This window comes from Ammospiza caudacuta, chromosome 30 (genome assembly GCF_027887145.1).
Source record: "Ammospiza caudacuta isolate bAmmCau1 chromosome 30, bAmmCau1.pri, whole genome shotgun sequence".
NCBI classification, from domain to species: Eukaryota; Metazoa; Chordata; class Aves; order Passeriformes; family Passerellidae; genus Ammospiza; species Ammospiza caudacuta.
In genome coordinates this window covers 632,388-653,130 of record NC_080622.1, presented here as the reverse complement: position 1 = coordinate 653,130, position 20,743 = coordinate 632,388, and the positions used below count along the sequence as shown (strand labels likewise).

The 20,743-nt window shown below is 55.6% G+C and overlaps 1 pseudogene; it reads right to left on the bottom strand.

Annotated features, from left to right (window-relative positions):
• Positions 1-201: 201 nt before the first annotated feature.
• LOC131569664 (olfactory receptor 14C36-like) lies at positions 202-1,170 on the bottom strand (annotated as a pseudogene).
• Between the last annotated feature and the right edge of the window lie 19,573 nt (positions 1,171-20,743).

Sequence of the window (20,743 nt, the reverse complement as noted above, 5' to 3'; positions counted from 1 at the left end):
AGATGAGATCAACAAAATAATTTATTTTTATTTAAATTCTTTTTATTTAAGTCTTTTTATTTCACAACAAAAGTAGACATTAATGTACAAATGCAAAGAGTAATAGTAAAGCATTTTGTAAAAAACCACAACATGACAATGGAAAAAGTTAGCAAAGAAGAAATAAACAAATAGGGAAAAAAAGTCTGAGATTGTAAAGAGTTACATTCTGAAGGCTCTGCAGCAGAAAATTGTTCTGAAATGCTTCTGAAAATACAGTCTCATCAATTTTCTCAGGGCATCCTTGAGTTCCTGGTTCCTCAGGCTGTAGATGAGGGGGTTCAGGGCTGGAGGCACCACCGAGTACAGAACTGACAGGGCCAGATCCAGGGATGGGGAGGACAGGAAGGGGGGCTTCAAATAGGCAAATACTGCAGTAATTAGGAACAGGGAGACCACAGCCAGGTGAGGGAGGCAGGTGGAAAAGGCTTTGTGCTGTCCCTGCTCAGAAGGGATCCTCCGCACTGCCCTGAAGATCTGCACATAGGAGAAAACAATGAACACAAAACATCCAGAAACTAAACAAACACTAACAGCAAGAAGCCCAAGTTCCCTGAGGTAGGATTTGGAGCAGGAGAGCTTGAGGATCTGGGGGATTTCACAGAAGAACTGGCCCAGGACATTGCCATGGCACAGAGGCAGGGAAAATGTATTGGCTGTGTGCAGCAGTGAATAGAGAAAGGCAGTGGCCCAGGCAGCTGCTGCCATGTGGGCACAAGGTCTGCTGCCCAGGAGGGTCCCCTAGTGCAGGGGTTTGCAGATGGACACGTAGCGGTCGTAGCACATGATGGTCAGGAGAAAAAACTCTGCTCCCATAAAGAAGAGAAAGAAGAAAACCTGTGCAGCACATCCTGTGCAAGAGATGTTCCTGGTGTCCCAGAGGGAATTGTGCATGGCTTTGGGTACAGTGGTGCAGATGGAGCCCAGGTCACTGAGGGCCAGGTTGAGCAGGAAGAAGAACATGGGTGTGTGCAGGTGGTGGCCGCAGGCTACGGCACTGATGATGAGGCCATTGCCCAGGAGGGCAGCCAGGGAGATGCCCAGCAAGAGGCAGAAGTGCAGGAGCTGCAGCTGCCACGTGTCTGCCAATGCCAGCAGGAGGAAGTGCCTGATGGAGCTGCTGTTGGACATTCCTTCACTCTGGGAATCATGGACTGTTGAAAGAAGACATTGAGAAGTGCCAAGCTGGGACCAAATTTTTGAGTCAGTACTATGGGTTGTGCTTGGAATCCCATCAAAATCAATTCTCTTGCTGGTAGGGGACATTGCTAGATTTTCGTCAGCAGGTGTTTGTGCTGCTGAGATACTGATTCATATTCAGCATTGCTCTCAGGCTGAACACTGGGGAGCCCGGAAGAAAAACAGGGCTCCCCATGCCCCATTGCACTCAGACCTGCTGGTCCCGATACAGGTGCCCTGTAATCATTTCACCACCCACTAGTTCAGGGTAATCACACTTAAAATGTGCTTGAAAACAAAGTGGACTTTTGAAATGCTCCTGTTTTAAAAAAAATTTCTCGAAACTCTTTGCTCTTTCCCTGTGCATCTGGCAAGAGAGGGACACTAAGGGCTGGTCTGACTCTCTGCTGCCTGGAGTTGTGCCTACTGGGAGCTGTTTCTCTCTATCCAAGCCTTGTCCCTGCCAGTGCTGCCAGTGCCCAGCCCAGCCCTGGGGGCTCAGCTCTGCCCTGCAGACGCCTCCCAGCACAGGGCACTGCCCAGGGGCATCTACCTGGAAGCAGGGCCTTAAGGGCAGGCCAGACAAACAGAGATGCTGCAAGCCAAGGTGCTGCTGCTGCTGTCTGTAGGGAGAGGAGGCTGAGGAGGCACATTCTGAGGGAGATCTGAGGCACATCTGCTGACGCCCAGGCTGACAGTGCAGGAGTCTCAGTGACACAGCCAAAGCTGACAGCCCATTTCCCTTCCCTTGAGGAGAAAGCTGAGAGCAGCCCTGGCCATGCAGCACCATCTCCAGAGCAGGAGGAATCTGGCCTAGTGGGGGTGGCTCCTTCCACCTCCAACTTTTCCCCTGCAGCATCCATGGGGAGCTGTCAGGCAGGCTGAGAGCTGCCCCTGGCAGGTGGCACATGCCCTGGGCTGGCCAAGAGCCCTGAGGGCTGCAGGAGCCGCTCTACAGGACAGCTCTGGGCAGCCCTGGCTACAGCCCCAGCTCAGCCCCTGCAGCCGTCCCTGGCAGCAGGAGCCGTCCTGCCCTGCCCCTCTGACGGTGCCCAGGGCAGCCCCACTCTGCAGCACATCCTCCTCCTCCTCCTCCTGTGCCACAGAGAAACTGGGAGAGTCCTCCCGACACATCCCCCAGGCTGTGGGGTGTGCTGGCTTCAGGAGATCCCTCCAGGAGCACAGGGGACATTGCCCTGCACCCACACACTCACCATGCACAGGGCTGTGAAGATCTTTCCCCAAGTGAAATCTCAGCTCAATCTCTTCCCAATCCTGATTGCCTTCAGCCTGTCTCTGCCTGGCTCCTGTCCCCTCAGTGCCTGCAGGCAGAGCCCTCAGCCCTGCTGGGCTGGGAGAGGAGCTGGTCCTGGCAAGAGCTGTTCCTTTAAAGCTCAGCAGCACAGACACAGCACAATAACCTATTGGAATATGAATCCAAATATTACCAGGTAGATTGTGCCTGGGCCAGTCTGACGCTTGCTGCTGGGCCAAAGGCGGCAGCTGTGGTCTATCACCCCAGAGACACCTTTAGCTTGCTGGTGGTTGCAGCTGGGCAGCTGAACAAGTCCAGGCTTGGTAGGAACTCTGTTTACCTCAGGAGGAAAGCTTCAGGTGATGGTGAAGACAAAGGAGACGGATTCTGCTGCAGAGTTAATATCCAGAGCTTTATTCCATGGTCACACAGGTCTGATTCTTGGCAACAGCTCCAACAGAATAGCGACCGTATGGTCTGATTACCCTTTTAAGCTCCCGGGGGAGGGGGAGGGGGAGGGAAGGGGCAGGTCAGCTACCAACCCGGTGAGAGGGGCAGGGTCTCAGGGGAGGATGACACCTAGACAGGCCAATGACCTCTGGGCCTGAGGGGCATCCTTTGAAAGTGACAAACCACACGACACCTTGCTGGAATGTTAAAACTGATTGACAGCCCAGCGGGGGCGAGGGGGGAAGGGGAAGAGGGGTATTGGCACACCTGGGGAAGGGACCCGGAAGTTTAAAACAGGCTATTACAACACACTACAACAATGACCTTAATGAGCCTCTCGGGGCTTTGGTGTTGTTTACATCAGACTCAGTCCCTGAGAGAGTGTTCCAAAAAGTTCTCAACAACTCAAAATTAAATTGAAATTCCAAAGTTTCTTGAAGTTTTAATGCGTCCCACTGAGAGACATGACTGAGAAAGTGTCTCCAGGTTCCAGTTAGTGCAGAACACTGGAGGCAGTGATGACAGCTGGGGACAAAGAAGGCAAAGGTGTCTCTTGTGCTGAGCACACCTGGATATGTTTGAGGGATGCAAAGGGCCGAGGCCTGAGCCCCAGCCCCTGGCCAGGCAGATCCTGTCCCTCCCTCCTTGCTCAGGGCTGTTCCCGGGATGGGCATTGGCATGTGGGGATGTGCAATGCCAGGGACAGGAGCATGGGGCGGCCCCTGCCAGGCTGCTGAGCAGGGACAAGGAGGCAATGAGGCCCCAGCCCTGCAAGGGTCACTTGTCCCCTCCTCGTGGCCTCAGGCCCAGGCCCAGCAGCCATGGCCAAAGTGCTGCCCAAGTTGGCTCTGGCAGGGCTGTCTTGCAGCTGCTGCCCATCCCTGTGCCCTGTGCATCCCAGACTGTCCCACGGTGTCCCTGCCCTGTGCCTCTGTTCCTGCAGGCTTTCGGCATCCCCCGGCTGCCCCACCTGACTGGGCCCTTCCTTTACTGACAGCTCTGCCTCCTGCCTGCCTCTGCCTGCCCACACAGAGCCTTGGGTTGACCCAAAATCCTTCTGGGGGATGTGCTGTGCCACAGCCCTGCCCTGGGAGGGAAATTCATCTCTCTTGGTTTCCATTCTGGGTCTTCACAGCTGCATTTGTTGACATTATTTCTATCTCAGGCTCATTTCCACTCTGAAGAAGAGGTCCAATATATTTGAATCTACCTTTGTAGTCATCACAGGCTGTTCTCAATCTTTCCTCAATCTCCACACAGTTGAACCCACAATTTCCAGCTGCCATAAAGTGATCATGTTCTTGGGGCCTCCAAGGCGGATCCTGGGAGATCTCTGGGCCCTCTCAAATATGTTCAGCCTTGGAGATGTGATTTACATCCAGGAATGGCTGTGTACCTTTTTGCCTAAAAGTTTTACTGGGGAATAGAATACAGATTAATACACTGTACCTTTAAACTAACTGAGGGCAGATTTAGATTTTCTGTAAGGATGAAATATTTTATGATGATGGTGGCAGAACACTGGCACTGTTTGCCCTTTAAATAGAAACCCCACCCCTGGAAATGTTTAGGTCAGGGGCTTTGTACAACCTGAATGAGTGAAAGTGTTCCTGGGTAATGGAAGGGGAGTTTTACCAGAGGCCTTTTAGGTCTCTTCTAACTCAAACCATTTTATAATTCTTTGATTCTTATATTCTAACTGCTTCTGCACAGGGCTGCAAGTACCTATGCACACCATGCCAGCATTTTAATCTGGCCAAATTCTCAACACTTACATAAAAAGGAGAGAATTGCCATATCATGGACAAGAATTGCCTTGTTTATGGAGGAACCATTAAAAGGCTAAAAAGTAAAGAAACTGAAAGGAAGGACCAACATCTCAGTGTGAAAGATTCACAAAGTGGGACAATGGCAGAGACTCTAATGGTGACCTCCATGCTTTGGATGGGCATTTCTGCTTTGGGGTCTGAGTATCAGGATGGAAGGTCGCTCCCAGGAGGAGTCCCTGTGCATTTCCCTCCCCCCTGGCTCTGCCCTTCCTAATCCAGCAGCTGTGGGGTGGCAGAGCTGGGCTAGTGCAGGGACAGGGCTGGCTCTGACAGGGCGGTTGTGGTTTAGGAATGGTGCTCTCCCATTTCCTACTCCCACTAGCAAGACCATGTGCCTCCCCAGATTTATATTCCCGCCATTGTCCCCCACACCACAGGGGCTTTACCTGCCTGGCCCTGCTTGATCTCAGCCCACATTTCATAGTCAGGGATAACCTGGAGATGGTGTCCATAGTTAAATCCACCCCTCGCTCATGAGCCCATCTGGAGGTTGCATCTCTTCCCTGATGATTTGAGGTGTCCAGAAATAACTCACCCTTGTGTGGCCAGTCCAGACCCTCAGACACTTTAATCCTGGCAGCCCCATCCTCCTGTCCGTTGTTGTGATGCTCTTCAGTGCCTGACTCTTAGGCACGTGAGCATCCACAGGAGGGACTTTCACAGCCAACTTCTCCCCCAGACAGAGATGTCTTGCCCCAGTCCAGCAGCCCAGCTGGGTTTCCCTCTGCACTGCCAATTGTCCTTTTTCCATCGTTCCAGCCACCCCACAGAGCATTTCCCACCATCCCCGAGTCAGTGCAGGGGTGCAGCGCTGGCCATTTCTCTCGCTCAGAGCTCCAGGGATGGTCCCAGTGCTGCAGTGACTGCAGGAAAGGAGACCCCACAATGGGACATTTCTTGATCAAATACAGACAGGAAGAGTGGCAAACTGTCTGTGACTCGGGTTTTGGCCTGGCAGCCCCCGCCGTGGTTTGCAGGGAGCTGCAGTGTGGCCCGGCCCTGGCTGTACCCAGCAGTGCTGGCCTGGGAGAAGGTATCGGTACCAGCTGGCCCAGGGAGCTGCAGCGTGTGGGGAACAAATCCCTCCTGGCCTCCTGCCCCAGGGTGGCACTGCAGGGCCTCATGGAGCCAAGGGGCCATTGTAGCATTTCAGGGCCCCATGGAATTAAGGGGACTGTTTGGACATTTTGGGGTCTTGTGGGACTGAGGCCATTATGACACTTGAGAATCAAGGGGCCACTGTGAAACTACGGGGCCTTGAGGAACTGACACTGAAATCACCCAAATAGCAACTTGCTACACAATTTGAGTGTTAGAAAGCAGCCATTCTTTATTGTAGCACTGATCACTTGGAGGATCCTTCCTCCAATCAAGTGCCCCAAGCATCAGGTAAGCAGAGGTTTTATCACACACATTGATCACATATTCATGAGCTATTCTTCTGTGGTGGTCTACAGATGGTCTATAGGCCTCACAGTATAAATAATTCCAACTTTATAACTGAAATAAGTGATTTATTATATAATTACCTTACTTATGTAATTTGACCATTAAGAGCAGGCCCAGGCCATTGGGGACTCAGGCTGCTATTGGCTGGTTAGCTGAGTAGTAACTGGCTCAGCCAATGAGGATTAACCTCATGGACCTTTTTATTTATATAAGAAAGTAGGATCTCAAGCTGGCTGTTGCTGCATGAACATGGAGTGTCTAGTCACCTGTCTCCTATCACTACAGGACACCACTGCACACAAGGTGAAGAAAAAAGGGAAGTTTAATTTCTGACTCCAACATTTATAGTTTTGCAAAAGTGACAGTGGATTGGAGGGTGACAGTGCCACCTCTCCAATGACACTGGACAAACCAACAGTCCATCAAATTTCTTCTCCTCCATAAAAGAATGCAAAACCATGAGTTATTTACAGAAAGTGTGTGAGAAAGTTCATTACAAGAATGTGAACATCAGAAGGCTTAGAAAATCTTAAAAAATCAGGACGACACCTCACCCTTTTCCATTTAAAAAAAGAAAAAGAGAAAAGAAAATGAACAATCTAAAAAAGAAGGCATGAACAATGTTCAGTGTCCGTTTGCAGAGGAATCATTGGAGTGTTCACTCTCATCACCTGCATCTGAGTCATCACTCAATGATTCACCTGCTTGATGCCTTTCAGGTTGGTCATGGTTTCCATTTTGCCCATTGGCTGGATTCTTTGTCTGTTGCAGGTCAGGACGAAGACACTTCAAAGGTACCCAGCGTACCCCAGTATCTGTGGATACACAAGCATACCCGTGCCCCGAAGCAATAAGGTCATAGGGACCTTCTCCCTGTTTGATGACTAAATTCTGCACCCAAACCTTCGCTCGAGGCTGATGTGCCTCGTCCGCAGCCTGCAACGAGAGATGGTGATTCAAAATGACAGGATTATTTGAGTTCTGCGGCACAGTGAGATGATTGTGCACAAAGCTTTTGCCAACCGACTGTGCGGGGTTTCACCCTGCATTCCCTGTTTTTGTTTTTGAAGAACCCGCTTCAAGTACCGTGAGCACGTTCGACAATAGCTTGACCAGTTGGAGAATGAAGGATACCAAACTTGTGCGAGACACCCCACAACTGCAGGAACTGCCGCACCTTTTGCAATGCGTAAGCAGGACCATTGTCAGTTTTCACAGCAGAAGGTATGTCCAGAATGGCAAAGGCCTGCCTCCAGTGGGCAAGGACATTGCGTGCCTTCTCCCCAGTGTGAGCAGAAGCCCACATCGCAGAGGAGAACGTGTCCACAGTGACATGCACATACATGAGCCGGCCAAACTCGGCAATCTGGGTGACATCGGTCTGCCAAAGCTCCAAGGCCCTAAGGCCTCTGGGGTTTACCCCTGCCAGCAAAGGCGGAGCAGGTGCATGGCAGTCATCACATGACTCAACAATGTCATGAGCATCAGTTGGCGTCAGCTGAAACTGCTTCTGCAAGGTATGTGCGTTTTTGTGGAAAAACCCATGCGATGCCTTGGCCTGTGTGAGTGTATCAGGTTGAGGCGCTACCCACGCTGGGTTAGCCAACTTGTCAGCCCTCGCGTTACCTTCCACTATAAAGCCTGGCAAATCAGTGTGACTCCTCACATGCAGAACATAGAATGGATGAACCCAGGCCTGAATGGCACACCACAAGATCTTCAGTAACTGAAACAAGGCAGAATTACTGACCTCCTTCAAAACCGAATGACCCAACTGCTGTGTGATATTGGCCACAGAGGCGTAATCCATGACCAACTTGAAAGGTTCCTGGGAAAATTTCTCAAATGCCATGACAGCAGCCCTCAATTCAACCAATTGGGCTGACCCATCCTCATGACCGTCCAGAACCTGCCACTCTGATCCGTCCCTCCAAGTAACAATGGCCTTTCCTGTTTTCCCTGAACCGCCAGTGAAGATGGTGGGTCCTTGCACGGGTTCCTGACTATTTTTGGGCTGCAAAGGGATTTGTGTGAATTTTGCCATATGCAGTAGCCTATGGCTGGGCAGATGATAAGTGATCTGCCCTGAAAAGTTTTCCAGAGCACTCTGCAGGGACACAAAGTCGGCAAAGCTCCAGTCAAATCCTCCTGCTGTACCTGGAGTATGATCTTTGCGGGACCCGCACCCATCAATTGCAAACACTGTTGCCGGCATTTGATTATCAAGCAAGCAATCAGCTCAAACACTGCAGTTGCTGTCATCTGTGGCTGATGGGGCAGGAAAACCCATTCCAAGATGAGCAAGGAATCAGACCATTTGTCACTCCATTGACCAATGATACCTGTGGGATGTGAATCTGGAGTGGTGATGAACACAGTGACATCAACGGAGAGATCAATGCGATGAACTTGGCAAGCCGAAACAGCTTGCTGGACCACCTCCACTACCTTACGCGCCTCAGGGGTCAGTGTGTGAGGCGACTTTATATCAGAGTCACCTTTCAACAAATCAAACAGAGGAGACAGCTGTGCGTCGGTTAGTCCCAAGTACGGACGTAACCAAGTGATGACACCTACCAGTGATGACACCGCCTGCAATGGTCCCATGCTTTCCATCACAGCATTGACCTTTCAGAGGTCTTGCAACAACCTCCATTTCCCAGATTTTTTTTCTTGATGCAGAAGACAGGAGTGTTCCAGGGACTGGTAGAAGGCTCCAGATGATTCTCGTCCAACTGCTCCTGCACCAGATTCCAAAGGGCCACCAATTTATCTTGAGGGAGGGGCCACTGGTTCTCCCAGACAGGTTTGTCCATCAGCCACCGTATAGGGGGCATAGGACACTCTGCACCCTTCATCACAGTAGCCCCCATCAAAAACCTGTCCCAGTGTGCACCTCCCAGTGCAGACAGAACATCCCTCCCCCAGAGGTTGGCAGAAGGAACATGAGGCCTAACCCAGGCCGTCTGTCCCTCCATGTTTGCAACCAGCACGGGCCGCTGGCTCATGTAACATTGTGCCATTCCTCCCAGGCCTGTGACAGGCATGTCCACCAGATTCAGGGGTCACTCCGGGGGCCAGGCAGCAAGGGAGAGAACCGTGATGTCAGCACCGCTGCCAAGAAGCCTGCAGAGGCAGATCTCTGTCAGCATCACACCAGGAAGGGACAGGGTACACAGCATCTCGGGACATTCTTTGGTCAGGACAGCAATCCAATGAACTTGAGGCGGCTCAGTGGATCCAAAGCCACCAGCTCCACACGACTGGTCAGCTGTCCTGCGAACAGAGGACTTAAAAGGCACAAGTTGAGCAAGTAGCATCCCTTTTGGGATCGTGACGGGAGGGGGTGAGTGTGGAGACCATGGCACAAATCTGCCCTGTGAAATCTGCATCAATAAGCCCCAGGTGCACAATAATGCCCTGAAGGGTGGCACTAGATCTCCCCATCAGGAGAGCACTCATGCCCCCACCCAAGGGACCAAAGGCATCCAGGGGAACCTTGTGTATTTAACAAGATTCTAAAACAACTGTTGCTGTGGTGCAGACATCCACACCTGCTGATCCACAGGTGCTGTCTGCAAGCCGGCCAAGCAAACCTCCATCGGCTCCAGGGCCTGGAGAGAAGCTTGTGTCTGGGCATGTCTTTCCTTTGCGCTCCGTCCCTCATTTCCCGAGCCCAGCAAAGCTTGGCCATTAACATGAACAGTCACCTTACAGACATTTGCAGTATGGTTCAGCCTTCCACACTGACCACATAAGAACATGGGAATTTTGGCTTTCTGTGCTTTCTTCCCCTGTTTCTTGCTGGCCTGAGCATTCCCCTGCTGTGGCCACCTGCCCTGAGGCACTGCCCAGACCAGTTGCACAGCAGTAGCCAAGGCAGCCGTCTTCTGAACTGGGGAGCCTTTGTTTGCACAGGCCTCTGCCATATGGGAGACAGTAGGCTCACAAGGAAGAGCCTCTATGATTCTCTTACAATTGTCATTGAAATTACTTCTCACAAGGTTTGCAATCACAAGTCTCCTGGCCACAGGATCTGCCAATTGCCTCTCCACAGAGGCACTCAGAATCCCTGAAAATTTCATGAAAGGCTCATCAGCCCCATGGATAATGGTTGCAAATGGCTGCTTTGGAGCAGTCATTTCCAGGGTCCAAACCATTGCTGCAATGCCGATTGTCTGGAACTGGTCAAGAACAAGGGGATCAAAGCCAGCTTGCCCCAAAGTATCCGCATGATTTCCTGTGCCCAACAGCATGTCAGTGCCAATCACACACCTGGGATCCTGCAATCCCAGCATAGCATTCTGTTCCTCTGCAGTGGCTACCAAATGAGCCCACTTGGTCTCACTGGAGTAGGGCCTGATGGAACTCTGACCACCGCCCCACCCCCGGCAGCTTCCATCACCTGCACCTGCCTGACAGACTGTGTAGACTCAGAGACGGGTGAAGCTGCCCCCCTTGTCGAAGAGCCCAACTCGGAGGCAGGTGAACCCGCTCCCGCCGTGCCCAGGGGGAATGTCGTAGAATCACCGCAATTCAGACAAAGAGTTGTCATCCAATCAGACTCAGTTGGAGGCAGAGGCTGATCCAGAGGCTCCCCGCCGCCCCTAAGCACCAGAAATGCACAAAGAGAGGGCGGGGACGGGTTCCCCCCAGGGCAGGTCCCCCGCAACCCACCACACAAACGACACGGGGCAGGGTGGGGAGATGGCAGATTGCAGGAGCCAGTTGGTACTATCAAACCAGCCCGACTTGACACTGGTGCCACCTTGGGTCTGGGAATCATCCTGTGTATCGTGGATTTTCAGGAGCCAGCCGGCCACTCCCAGCACAGGCCCCCAACCAGAAACCATGGCCCTTTTCCCTGGCAAACAAAACTCACCTGCCCCACTTGTGGATAGCAGATTGCAGGAGCCAATTGGAACTATCAAACCAGCCCGACTTGGCAGTGTGCCACCATGGGTCTGGGAAACATCATGCGTATCGTGGATTTTCAGGAGCTAGCCGGTCACTCCCTGCCACAGGCACCCAAAACCAAATCTCGACCCTTTTCCCTGGCAAACAAAACTCACCTGCCCCACTTCTGGATGGCAGATTGCTGGAGCCACTTGGAACTGCCAAATCAGCCTGACTTGGCAGGCGTGCCACCTTGGGTCTGGGAACCATCCAGCGTATTGTGGATTTTCAGGACCAGCCAGCCACTCCCAGCCACAGTCCCCCAAACACAATCCTCGGCCCTTTTCCCTGGCAAACAAAACTCACCTCTTCCGCTTCTGGATGGCAGATTGCAGGAGCCACTTGGTACTATCAAAGTAGCCCCACCTGGGACTGGTGCCACCTTGGGTCTTGGAACCATCCTGCGTATCATGGATTTTCAGGAGCCAGCCAGCCACTCCGAGCCACAGGCCCCCAAACACAAACCTTTGCCCTTTTCCCTGGCAAACAAAACTCAGCTGCCCCGCTTCTGGATGGCAGATTGCAGGAGCTACTTGGTACTATCAAACCAGCCCGACTTGGCCCTGATGCCACCTTGGGACGGGGAACCATCCTGTGTATCAAAGCATTTCAGGAGCCAACCGATCATTCCCAGCCACAGGCCCCCAAACACAAACCTCGGCACTTTTCCCTGGCAAACAAAACTCACCTCTTCCGCTTCTGGGTGGCAGATTACACGAGCCACTTGGAACTGCCAAACCAGCCCCACTTGGCAGTGTTGGCACCTTGGGTCTGGAAAAATACTGCGTATTGTGGATTTTCAGAAGCCAGCCGGTCACTCCTTGCCACAGAGGCCCAAAAAAAAATCTCGGACCTTTTCCCCGGCATACAAAACTCACCTCTTCCAATTCTGGATGGCAGATTGCTGGAGCCACTTAGAACTGCCAAATCAGCCTGACTTTGCAGTATTGCCACCTTGGGTCTGGGAACCATCCTGCATATCAAAGATTTTAAGGAGGAGCTGGACGCTGCCAGCCATAGGCCCTCAAACACAAACCACGGCCCTTTTCCATTGCTAACAAAACTCACCTTTCCGCTTCTTGATGGCAGATTGCAGGACCTGCTTGGCACTGTCAAACAAGCCCGACTTGGCACTGGTGCCACGTTGGGTCTGGGAACCATCCTGCGTATCGTGGATTTCAGGAGCCAGCGGGTCACTCCCGGCCATATGCCCCCAAAAAGAAACCTCGGCCCTTTTGCCTTGAAAACAAAATTCAACTGTCCCGCTCCTGGATGGCAGATTGCAGGAGCCACTTGGCACTTTCAAATCAGCCCAACTTAGCCATGGTGTCACCTTTGGTCTGGGAACCATCCTGTGTATCGTGGATATTCAGGAGCCAGCCGCCACTCCCAGCCACAGGATCCCAAACACAAACCTCGGCACTTTTCCCTTGCAAAGAAACCTCACCTGCCCCGCTTCTGGATGGCAGATTGCAGGAACCAGTTGGTACTATCAAAGCAGCCTGACTTGGCAGTGGTGCCACCTTTGGTCTGGGAACCATCCTGCGTATCGTGGATTGTCAGGAGCCAGCCGGCCACTCCCAGCCACAGGCCCCCAACCAGAAACCACGGCCCTTTTCCCTTGCAAGCAAAACTCACCTGCGCCACTGGTGGATGGCGGATTGCAGGAGCCAATTGGAACTATCAAACCTGCCTGACTTGGTCGTGTGCCATCATGGGTCTGGGAAACATCATGCGTACCGTGGATTTTCAGGAGCTAGCCAGGCACTCCCTGCCACAGGCCCCCAAAAGTAAATCTCGGCCCTTTTCCCTGGCAAAAAAAACTCACCTGCCCCACTTCTGGATGGCAGATTGCTGGAGCCACTTGGAACTGCCAAATCAGCCTGACATGGCACTCACTCATGGGGCCCTGCCCATCAGTATTCTAGCCCCTCCCCTCAAATATGGAGCCCTGCCCCTTACTGCATGGAGCCCGATCCCTAACTCATGGAGCCCCGCCCATCACTGCCTAGAGCCCCGCCACTCACTGACTGGATCCCCACCCCTGAAAGCCTGGAACCCCTTCCCTCACTCATGGGGCCCTGCCCCTCACCATTTGAGCCCCGCCCCTCCAACATGGAGCCCTGTTCCTCACTGCATGTAGCCCGATCCCTAACTCACGGAGCACCGCCCATCAGTGCCGAGAGCCCCGCCCCTCACTAACTGGATCCCCACCCCTGACAGCATGGAACCCCTTCCATCACTCATGGGGCCCTGCCCCTCACTATTTGAGCCCCGCCCCTCAAACATGGAGCCATGCCCCTCACTGCATGGAGCCCCATACCTAACTAATGGAGCCCCGCCCATCACTGCCTAGAGTCCCGCCCCTCACATACTGAATCCCAGCCCCTGAAAGCCTGGAACCCTGCCCATCATGCATGGAACCCCTTCCCTCACTCATGGGGCCCTGATCCTAACCATTTGAGCCCCGCCACTCGAATATGGAGCCCTGCCCCTCACTGCATGGAGCCCGATCCCTAATTCATGGAGCCCCGCCCATCACTGCCTAGAGCCCCGCCCCTCACATACTGAATCCCAGCCCCTGGCAGCCTGGAACCCCGCCCATCATGCATGGAACCCCTTCCCTCACTCATGAGGCCCTGACCCTAACCATTTGAGCCCCGCCCCTCAAATATGGAGCCCTGCCTGTCACTGCATGGAGCCCAATCCCTAACTCATGGAGCCCCGCCCATCACTGGCTAGAGCCCCGCCCCTCACTGACTGGATCCCCACCCCTGAAAGCCTGGAACCCCTTCCCTCACTCATGGGGCCCTGCCCCTCCCCATTTGAGCCCTGCCCCTCAAACATGGAGCCCTGTTCCTCACTGCATGGAGCCCGATCCCTAACTCAGAGAGCCCCGCCCATCACTGCCCAGAGCCCCGCCCCTCACTGACTGGATCCCCACCCCTGACAGCCTGGAACACCTTCCCTCACTCATGGGGCCCTGCCCCTCACCATTTGAGCCCTGCCCCTCCAAAATGGACCCATGCCCCTCACTGCATGGAGCCCGATCCCAAACTCATGGAGCCCCACCCATCACTGGCGAGAGCCCCGCTCCTCCCTGACAGGATCCCCACCCCTAAAAGCCTGGAACCCCTTCCCTCATTCATGGGGCCCTGCCCCTCACCATTTGAGCCCCGCCCCTCCAACATGGAGCCCTGCCCCTCACTGCAAGGAGCCTGATCCCTAACTCATGGAGCCCCGCCCATCACTGCCTAGAGTCCCACCCCTCATTGACTGGATCGCCACCGCTGACATTAGGGAAACCCTTCCCTCACTCATGAGGCCCTGCCCCTCACCATTTGAGCCCCGCCTCTCAAACATGGAGCCCTGCCCCACACTGCATGGAGCCCCATACCTAACTCATGGAGCCCCGCCCATCACTGTCTCGAACCCCGCCCCTAACACACTGAATCCCAGCCCCTGACGGCCTGGAACCCCGCCCATCATGCATGGAACCCCTTCCCTCACTCATGGGGCCCTGCCCCTCACCATTTGAGCCCCGCCCCACAAACATGGAGCCCTGCCCCTCACTGCATGGAGCCCGATCCCTAACTCATGGAGCCCCGCCCATCACTGCCTAGAGAACCGCCCCTCACTGACTGGATCCCCACCCCTGAAAGCCTGGAACCCCTTCCCTCACTCATGGGGCCCTGCCCCTCACCATTTGAGCCCCGCTCCTCAAACATGGAGCCCTGCCCCTCACTGCATGGAGCCTGATCGCTTACTCATGGAGCCCCGCCCATCAAAGCCTAGAGCCCCGCCCCTCACTAACTGGATCCCCACCCCTGACAGCATGGAACCCCTTCCCTCACTCATGGGGCCCTGCCCCTCACCATTTGAGCCCCGCCCCTCAAACATGGAGCCCTGTTCCTCACTGCATGTAGCCTGATCCTTAACTCATGGAGCCCCGGCCATCACTGCCTAGAGCCCCGCTCCTCACTTACTGAATCCCAACCCCTGACGGCCTGGAACCCCGCCCATCATGCATGAAACCCCTTCCCTCACTCATGGGGCGCTAACCCTCCCCATTTGAGCCCCGCCCCTCAAACATGGAGCCCTGCCCTTCACTGCATGGAGCCCGATCCCTAACTCATGGAGCCCCGCCCATCACTGCCTAGAGCCCCGGTCCTCACTGACTGGATCCCCTCCCCTGAAAGCCTGGAACCCCTACCCTCACTCATGGGGCCCTGCCCCTCACCATTTGAGCCCCGCCCCTCAAACATGGAGCCCTGCCCTTCACTGCATGGAGCCCGATCACTAACTCATGGAGCCCTGCCTATCACTGCCTAGAGCCGCGCCCCTCACTGACTGGATCCCCACCCCTGAAAGCCTGGAACCCCTTCCCTCACTCATGGGGCCCTGCCCCTCACCATTTGAGTTCCGCCTCTAAAACATGGAGCCCTGCCCCTCACTGCATGGAGCCCGATCTCTAACTCATAGAGCCCCGCCCATTACTGCCTAGAGCCCCGCCCTTCACTTACTGAATCCCAGCCCCTTACGGCCTGGAACCCTGCCCATCACGCATGGAACCCCTTCCCTCACTCATGGGACCTGACCCTCACACTTTGAGCCACGCCCCTCAAACATGGAGCCCTGCCGCTCACTGCATGGAGCCCGATCCCTAACTCATAGAGCCCCGCTCATCACTGCCGAGAGCCCCGCCCCTCACTGACTGGATCCCCACCCCTGAAAGCCTGGAACCCCTTCCCTCACTCATGGGGCCCTGCCCCTTACATTTTGATCCCCACCCCTCAAACATGGAGCCCTGTTCCTCACTGCATGTAGCCCGATCCCTAACTCATGGAGCTCCGCCCATCACTGCCTAGAGCCCCGCCCCTCATTGACTGGATCCCCACCCCTGACGGCCTGAACCCATTCCCTCACTCATGGGGCCCTGCCCCTAACCATTTTAGCCCCGCCTCTCAAACATGGAGCCCTGCCCCTCAAACATGGAGCCCCATACATAACTCATGGAGCCCCGCCCATCACTGCCTAGAGCCCCGCCCCTAACTGACTTAATCCCAGCCCCTAACGGCCTGGAACCCCGCCCATCATGCATGGAACCCCTTCCCTCTCTCATGGGGCCCTGACCCTCACCATATAAGCCCTGCCCCTCAAACATGGAGCCCTGCCCCTCACAGCATGCAGCCCTTTCCCTAACTCATGGAGCCCCGCCCATCACTGGACTGGATCCCCAGCCCTGACAGCCTGGAACCCCTTTCCTCACTCATGGGGCCCTGCCCCTCACCATTTGAGCCCCGCCCCTAAAACATGGAGCCCTGCCCCTCACTGCAAGGAGCCCGATCCCTAACACATGGAGCCCCACCCATCAATGCCTAGAGCCACGCCACTCACTTACAGAATCCCAGCCCCTGACAGCCTGGAACCCTGCCCATCACGCATGGAACACCTTCCCTCACTCATGGTGCCCTGCCTTTCAACATTTGAGCCCCGCTCCTAAAACATGGAACCATTCCCCTCATTGCATGGAGCCCGATCCCTAACTCCTGGAGCCCCGCCCATCCCAGCCTAGAGCCCCGCCCATCACTTACTGGATCCCCACCCCTGAAAGCCTGGAACCCCTTTCCTTACTCGTGGGGCCCTGCCCCTGAATATTTAAGCTCCGCCCCTCAAATATGGAGCCCTGCCCCTCACTGCATGGAGCCCGATCCCTAACTCATGGAGCCCCGCCCATCACGGCCTAGAGCCCCGCCCCTCACTTACTGGATCCTCACCCCTGACAGCCTGGAAACCCTTCCCTCACTCATGGAGCCCTGCCCCTCACTGCATGGAGCCCGATCCCTAACTCATGGAGCCCCGCGATCACTGCCTAGAACCCCACCCCTCACTTACTGAATGCCAGCCCCTGACAGCATGGAACCCCACTCATCACGCATGCAACCCCTTCCCTCACTCCTTAGGCCCTGCCCCTCACCATTTGAGCCCCTCCCCTCAAATAGTGAGCCCTGCCCCTCACCGCATGGAGCCCGATCCCTAACTCATGGAGCCCCGCCCATCATTGCCCAGAGCCCCGCTCCTCCCAGACTAGATCCCCACCCCTTACAGCCTGGAACCCCTTCCCTCACTGATGGTGCCCTGGCCCTCACCATTTGAGCCGTGCCCCTCAAACATGGAGCTCTGACCCTCACTGCAAGAAGCCCGATCCCTATCTCATGGAGCCCCGCCCCTCAATGCAAAGATCCCGCCCCTAACTTTCTGAATCCCAGCCCCTGACTGCCTGCAACCGCCCCCATTACGCATGGAACCCCTTCACTAACTAATGAGGGCCTTCCCCTCACCATTTGAACCCTGCCCCTCAAACATGGAGCCCTGCCCCTCACTACATGGAGCCCGATCCCTAACTCATGGAGCCCCGCCCATAACTGCCTAGAGCTCCGCCACTCACTTACTGGATCCCTACCCTTCACAGACTGTACCACCTTCCCTGACTCATGGGGCCCTGTCCCGCACCATTTGAGCCCCACCCCTCAAACATGGAGCCCTGCCCCTCACTGCATGGAGCTAGACCCTTAACTCATGGAGCCCCGCCCATCACTGCTTAGAGCCCCGCCACTTACTTACAGAATCCCAGCCACTGACAGCCTGGAACCCCGCCTATCTCACATGGAACGCCTTCCCGCACTCATGGGGCCCTTCCCCTCTACATTTATACCCCGCCCCTCAAACATGGAGCCCTGCCCCTCACTGCAAGGAGCCCAATCCCTAACTCATGGAGTCCCGCCGATCACTGCTTAGAGCCTTGCCCCTCACTTACTGCATCCCCACCCCTGAAAGCCTGGAACCCCTTCCCTCACTCATGGGGCCCTGCCCCTCACCATTTTAGCCCCGCCCCTTTAAACATGGAGCCCTGCCCCTCACTGCATGGAGCCCGATCCCTAAGTCATGGAGCCCTGCCCATCACAGTCTAGAACCCGTCCCTCACTAACTGAATGCCAACCCCTGACAGCCTGGAACCCCTTCCCTCACTCATGGGGCCCTGCCCTCAACATTTATACCCCGCCCCTCAAACATGGAGCCCTGCCCCTCACTGCAAGGAGCCAAATCCCTAACTCATGGAGCCCCGCCTATCACTGCCTAGAGACCCGCCCCTCAGTGACTGGATCCCCTGCCCTGAGAGCCTGGAACCCCTTCCCTCACTCATGGGGCCCTGGCCCTCACGATTTGAGCCCCGCCCCTCAAACATGGAGCCTTGCCCCTCACTGCATGGAGCCGGATCCCTAACACATGGAGCCCAAGCAATCACTGCAGAGAGCCCCGCCCCAAACTTACTCAATCCCAGCCCCTGAAGGCCTGGAACCCTGGCCATCATGAATGGAACCCCTTCCCTAACTCATGAGGCCCGTCCCCACACCATTTGAGCCCTGCCCCTCAACCATGGAGCCCAGCCCCTCACTGCATGGAGCCTGATCTGTAAGTCATGGAGCCCCGCCCCTCACTGCCTGGAGCCCCGCCCCTCACTGACTGGATCCCCACCCCTGACAGCCTGGAACCCCTTCCCTCACTCATGGGGACCTGGTCCGCAACATTTGAGCTCCTCCCCTGAAACATGGACCCCTGCCCCTCACTGCATGGAGCCAAATCCTTATCTCATGGAGCCCCGCCCATCACTGGCTAGAGCCCCGGCACTCACTGAAAGGATCCCCACCCCTGACAGCCTGGAAACCCTTCCTCACTCTGGGGCCCTGCCCGTCACCATTTGAGCCCCGCCCCTAAAACATGGAGCTCTGCCCCTAACTGCATGGAGCCCAATCCCTAACTCATGGAGCCCCGCAAATCACTGCCTAAAGCCCCGCCCCTCACTTAATGAATCCCAGCCCCTGACAGCCTGGAACCGCGCCCATCAAAAATGGAACCCCTTCCCTCAATCATGGGGCCCTGCCCCTCACCATTTGATCCCCGCCCTTCCATCATGGAGCCTTGCCCCTAACTGCATGTAGCCCGATCCCTAACTCATGGAGCCCCGCCCATCACTACCTAAAGCCCCGCCCCTCACTGACTGGATGCCAACCCCTGACAGCCTGGAACCCCTTCCCTCACTCATGGGGCCCTGCCCTCAACCATTTAAGCCCCGCCCCTCAAACATGGAGCCCAGCCTCTCACTGCATGGAGCCCAATCCTAAACTCATGGAGCCCCGCCCATCACTGCCTAGAGGCCCGCCCCTCACTAACTGGATCCCCAATCCTTGCAGCGTTGAACCCCTTCCCTCACTCATGGGGCCCTGCCCCTCACCATTTGAGCCCCGCCCCTCAAACATTGAGCCCTGCCCCTCACTGCATGGAGCCCCATCCCAAACTCATGGAGCCCTGCCAATCACTGACTAGAGCCCCGCCCCTCACTTACTGAATCCCAGCCCCTGACAGCCTGGAACCCCGCTCATCACGCATGGAACCCCTACCCTCACTCATGGGGCACTGCTCCTCACCATTTGAGCACTGCTCCTCAAATATGGAGCCCTGCCCCTCACTGCATGGAGCCCGATCTCGAACTCATGGAGCCCCGCCCATCACTGCCAAAGCCCCGCCCCTCAATGACTGGATCCCCACCCCTGAGAGCCTGGAACCCCTTCCCTCACTCATGGGGCCCTGCCCCTCACCATTTGAGCCCCGCCCCTCAAACATGGAGCCCTGCCCCTCACTGCATGGAGCCCGATCCCAAACTCATGGAGCCCCACCCATCACTGCCTAAAGTCCCGCCCCTCACATACTGAATCCCAGCCCCTGACTTCCTGGATACCCGCCCATTATGCATGGAGCCCCTTCCCTCACTCATGGGGCCCTGCCCCTCACAATTTAAGCCTTACCCCTCAACCATGGAGCCCTGCCCCTCACTGCATGGAGCCCGATCTCGAACTCATGGAGCCCCGCCCATCACTGCCAAGAGCCCCGCCCCTCACTGACTGGATCCCTACCCCTGATAGCCTGGAACCCCTTCCCTCACTCATGGGGCCCTGCCCCTCACCATTTGAGCCCCGCCCCTCAACCATGGAGCCCTGCCCTTCACTGCATGGAGCCCGATCCCTAAATCATGGAGACCCACCCATCACTGCCTAGGGCACCGCCCCTCACTTACTGGATCCCTACCCCTGACAGCCTGGAACCCCTTCCCTCACTTATGGGGCCCTGCGCATTAGCATTCTAGCTCTGCCCCTAAATCATGGAGCCCTGCCCCTCACAGCATGGAGCCCGATCCCTTACTCATGGGGCCCTGCCCATCACTGCCTAGAACCACGACCATCACTGACTGGATCCCCAATCCTTAAAGCCTGGAACCCCTACCCTCACTCATGGTGCCCTGCCCCTCACCATTTGAGCCCCGCCCCTAAAACATGGAGCCCTGCCCCTCACTGCCTAAAGCCCGATCCCAAACTCATGCAGCCCCGCCCACCACTGCAAACAGCCCTTCCCCTCATTGACTGGATCCCCACCGCTGACTGCCTGGAATCTCTTCACTCACTCATGGGGCCCTGCCCCTCACCATGTGAGACCCGCCCCTCAAGCATGGAGCCCTGCCCATCACTGCATG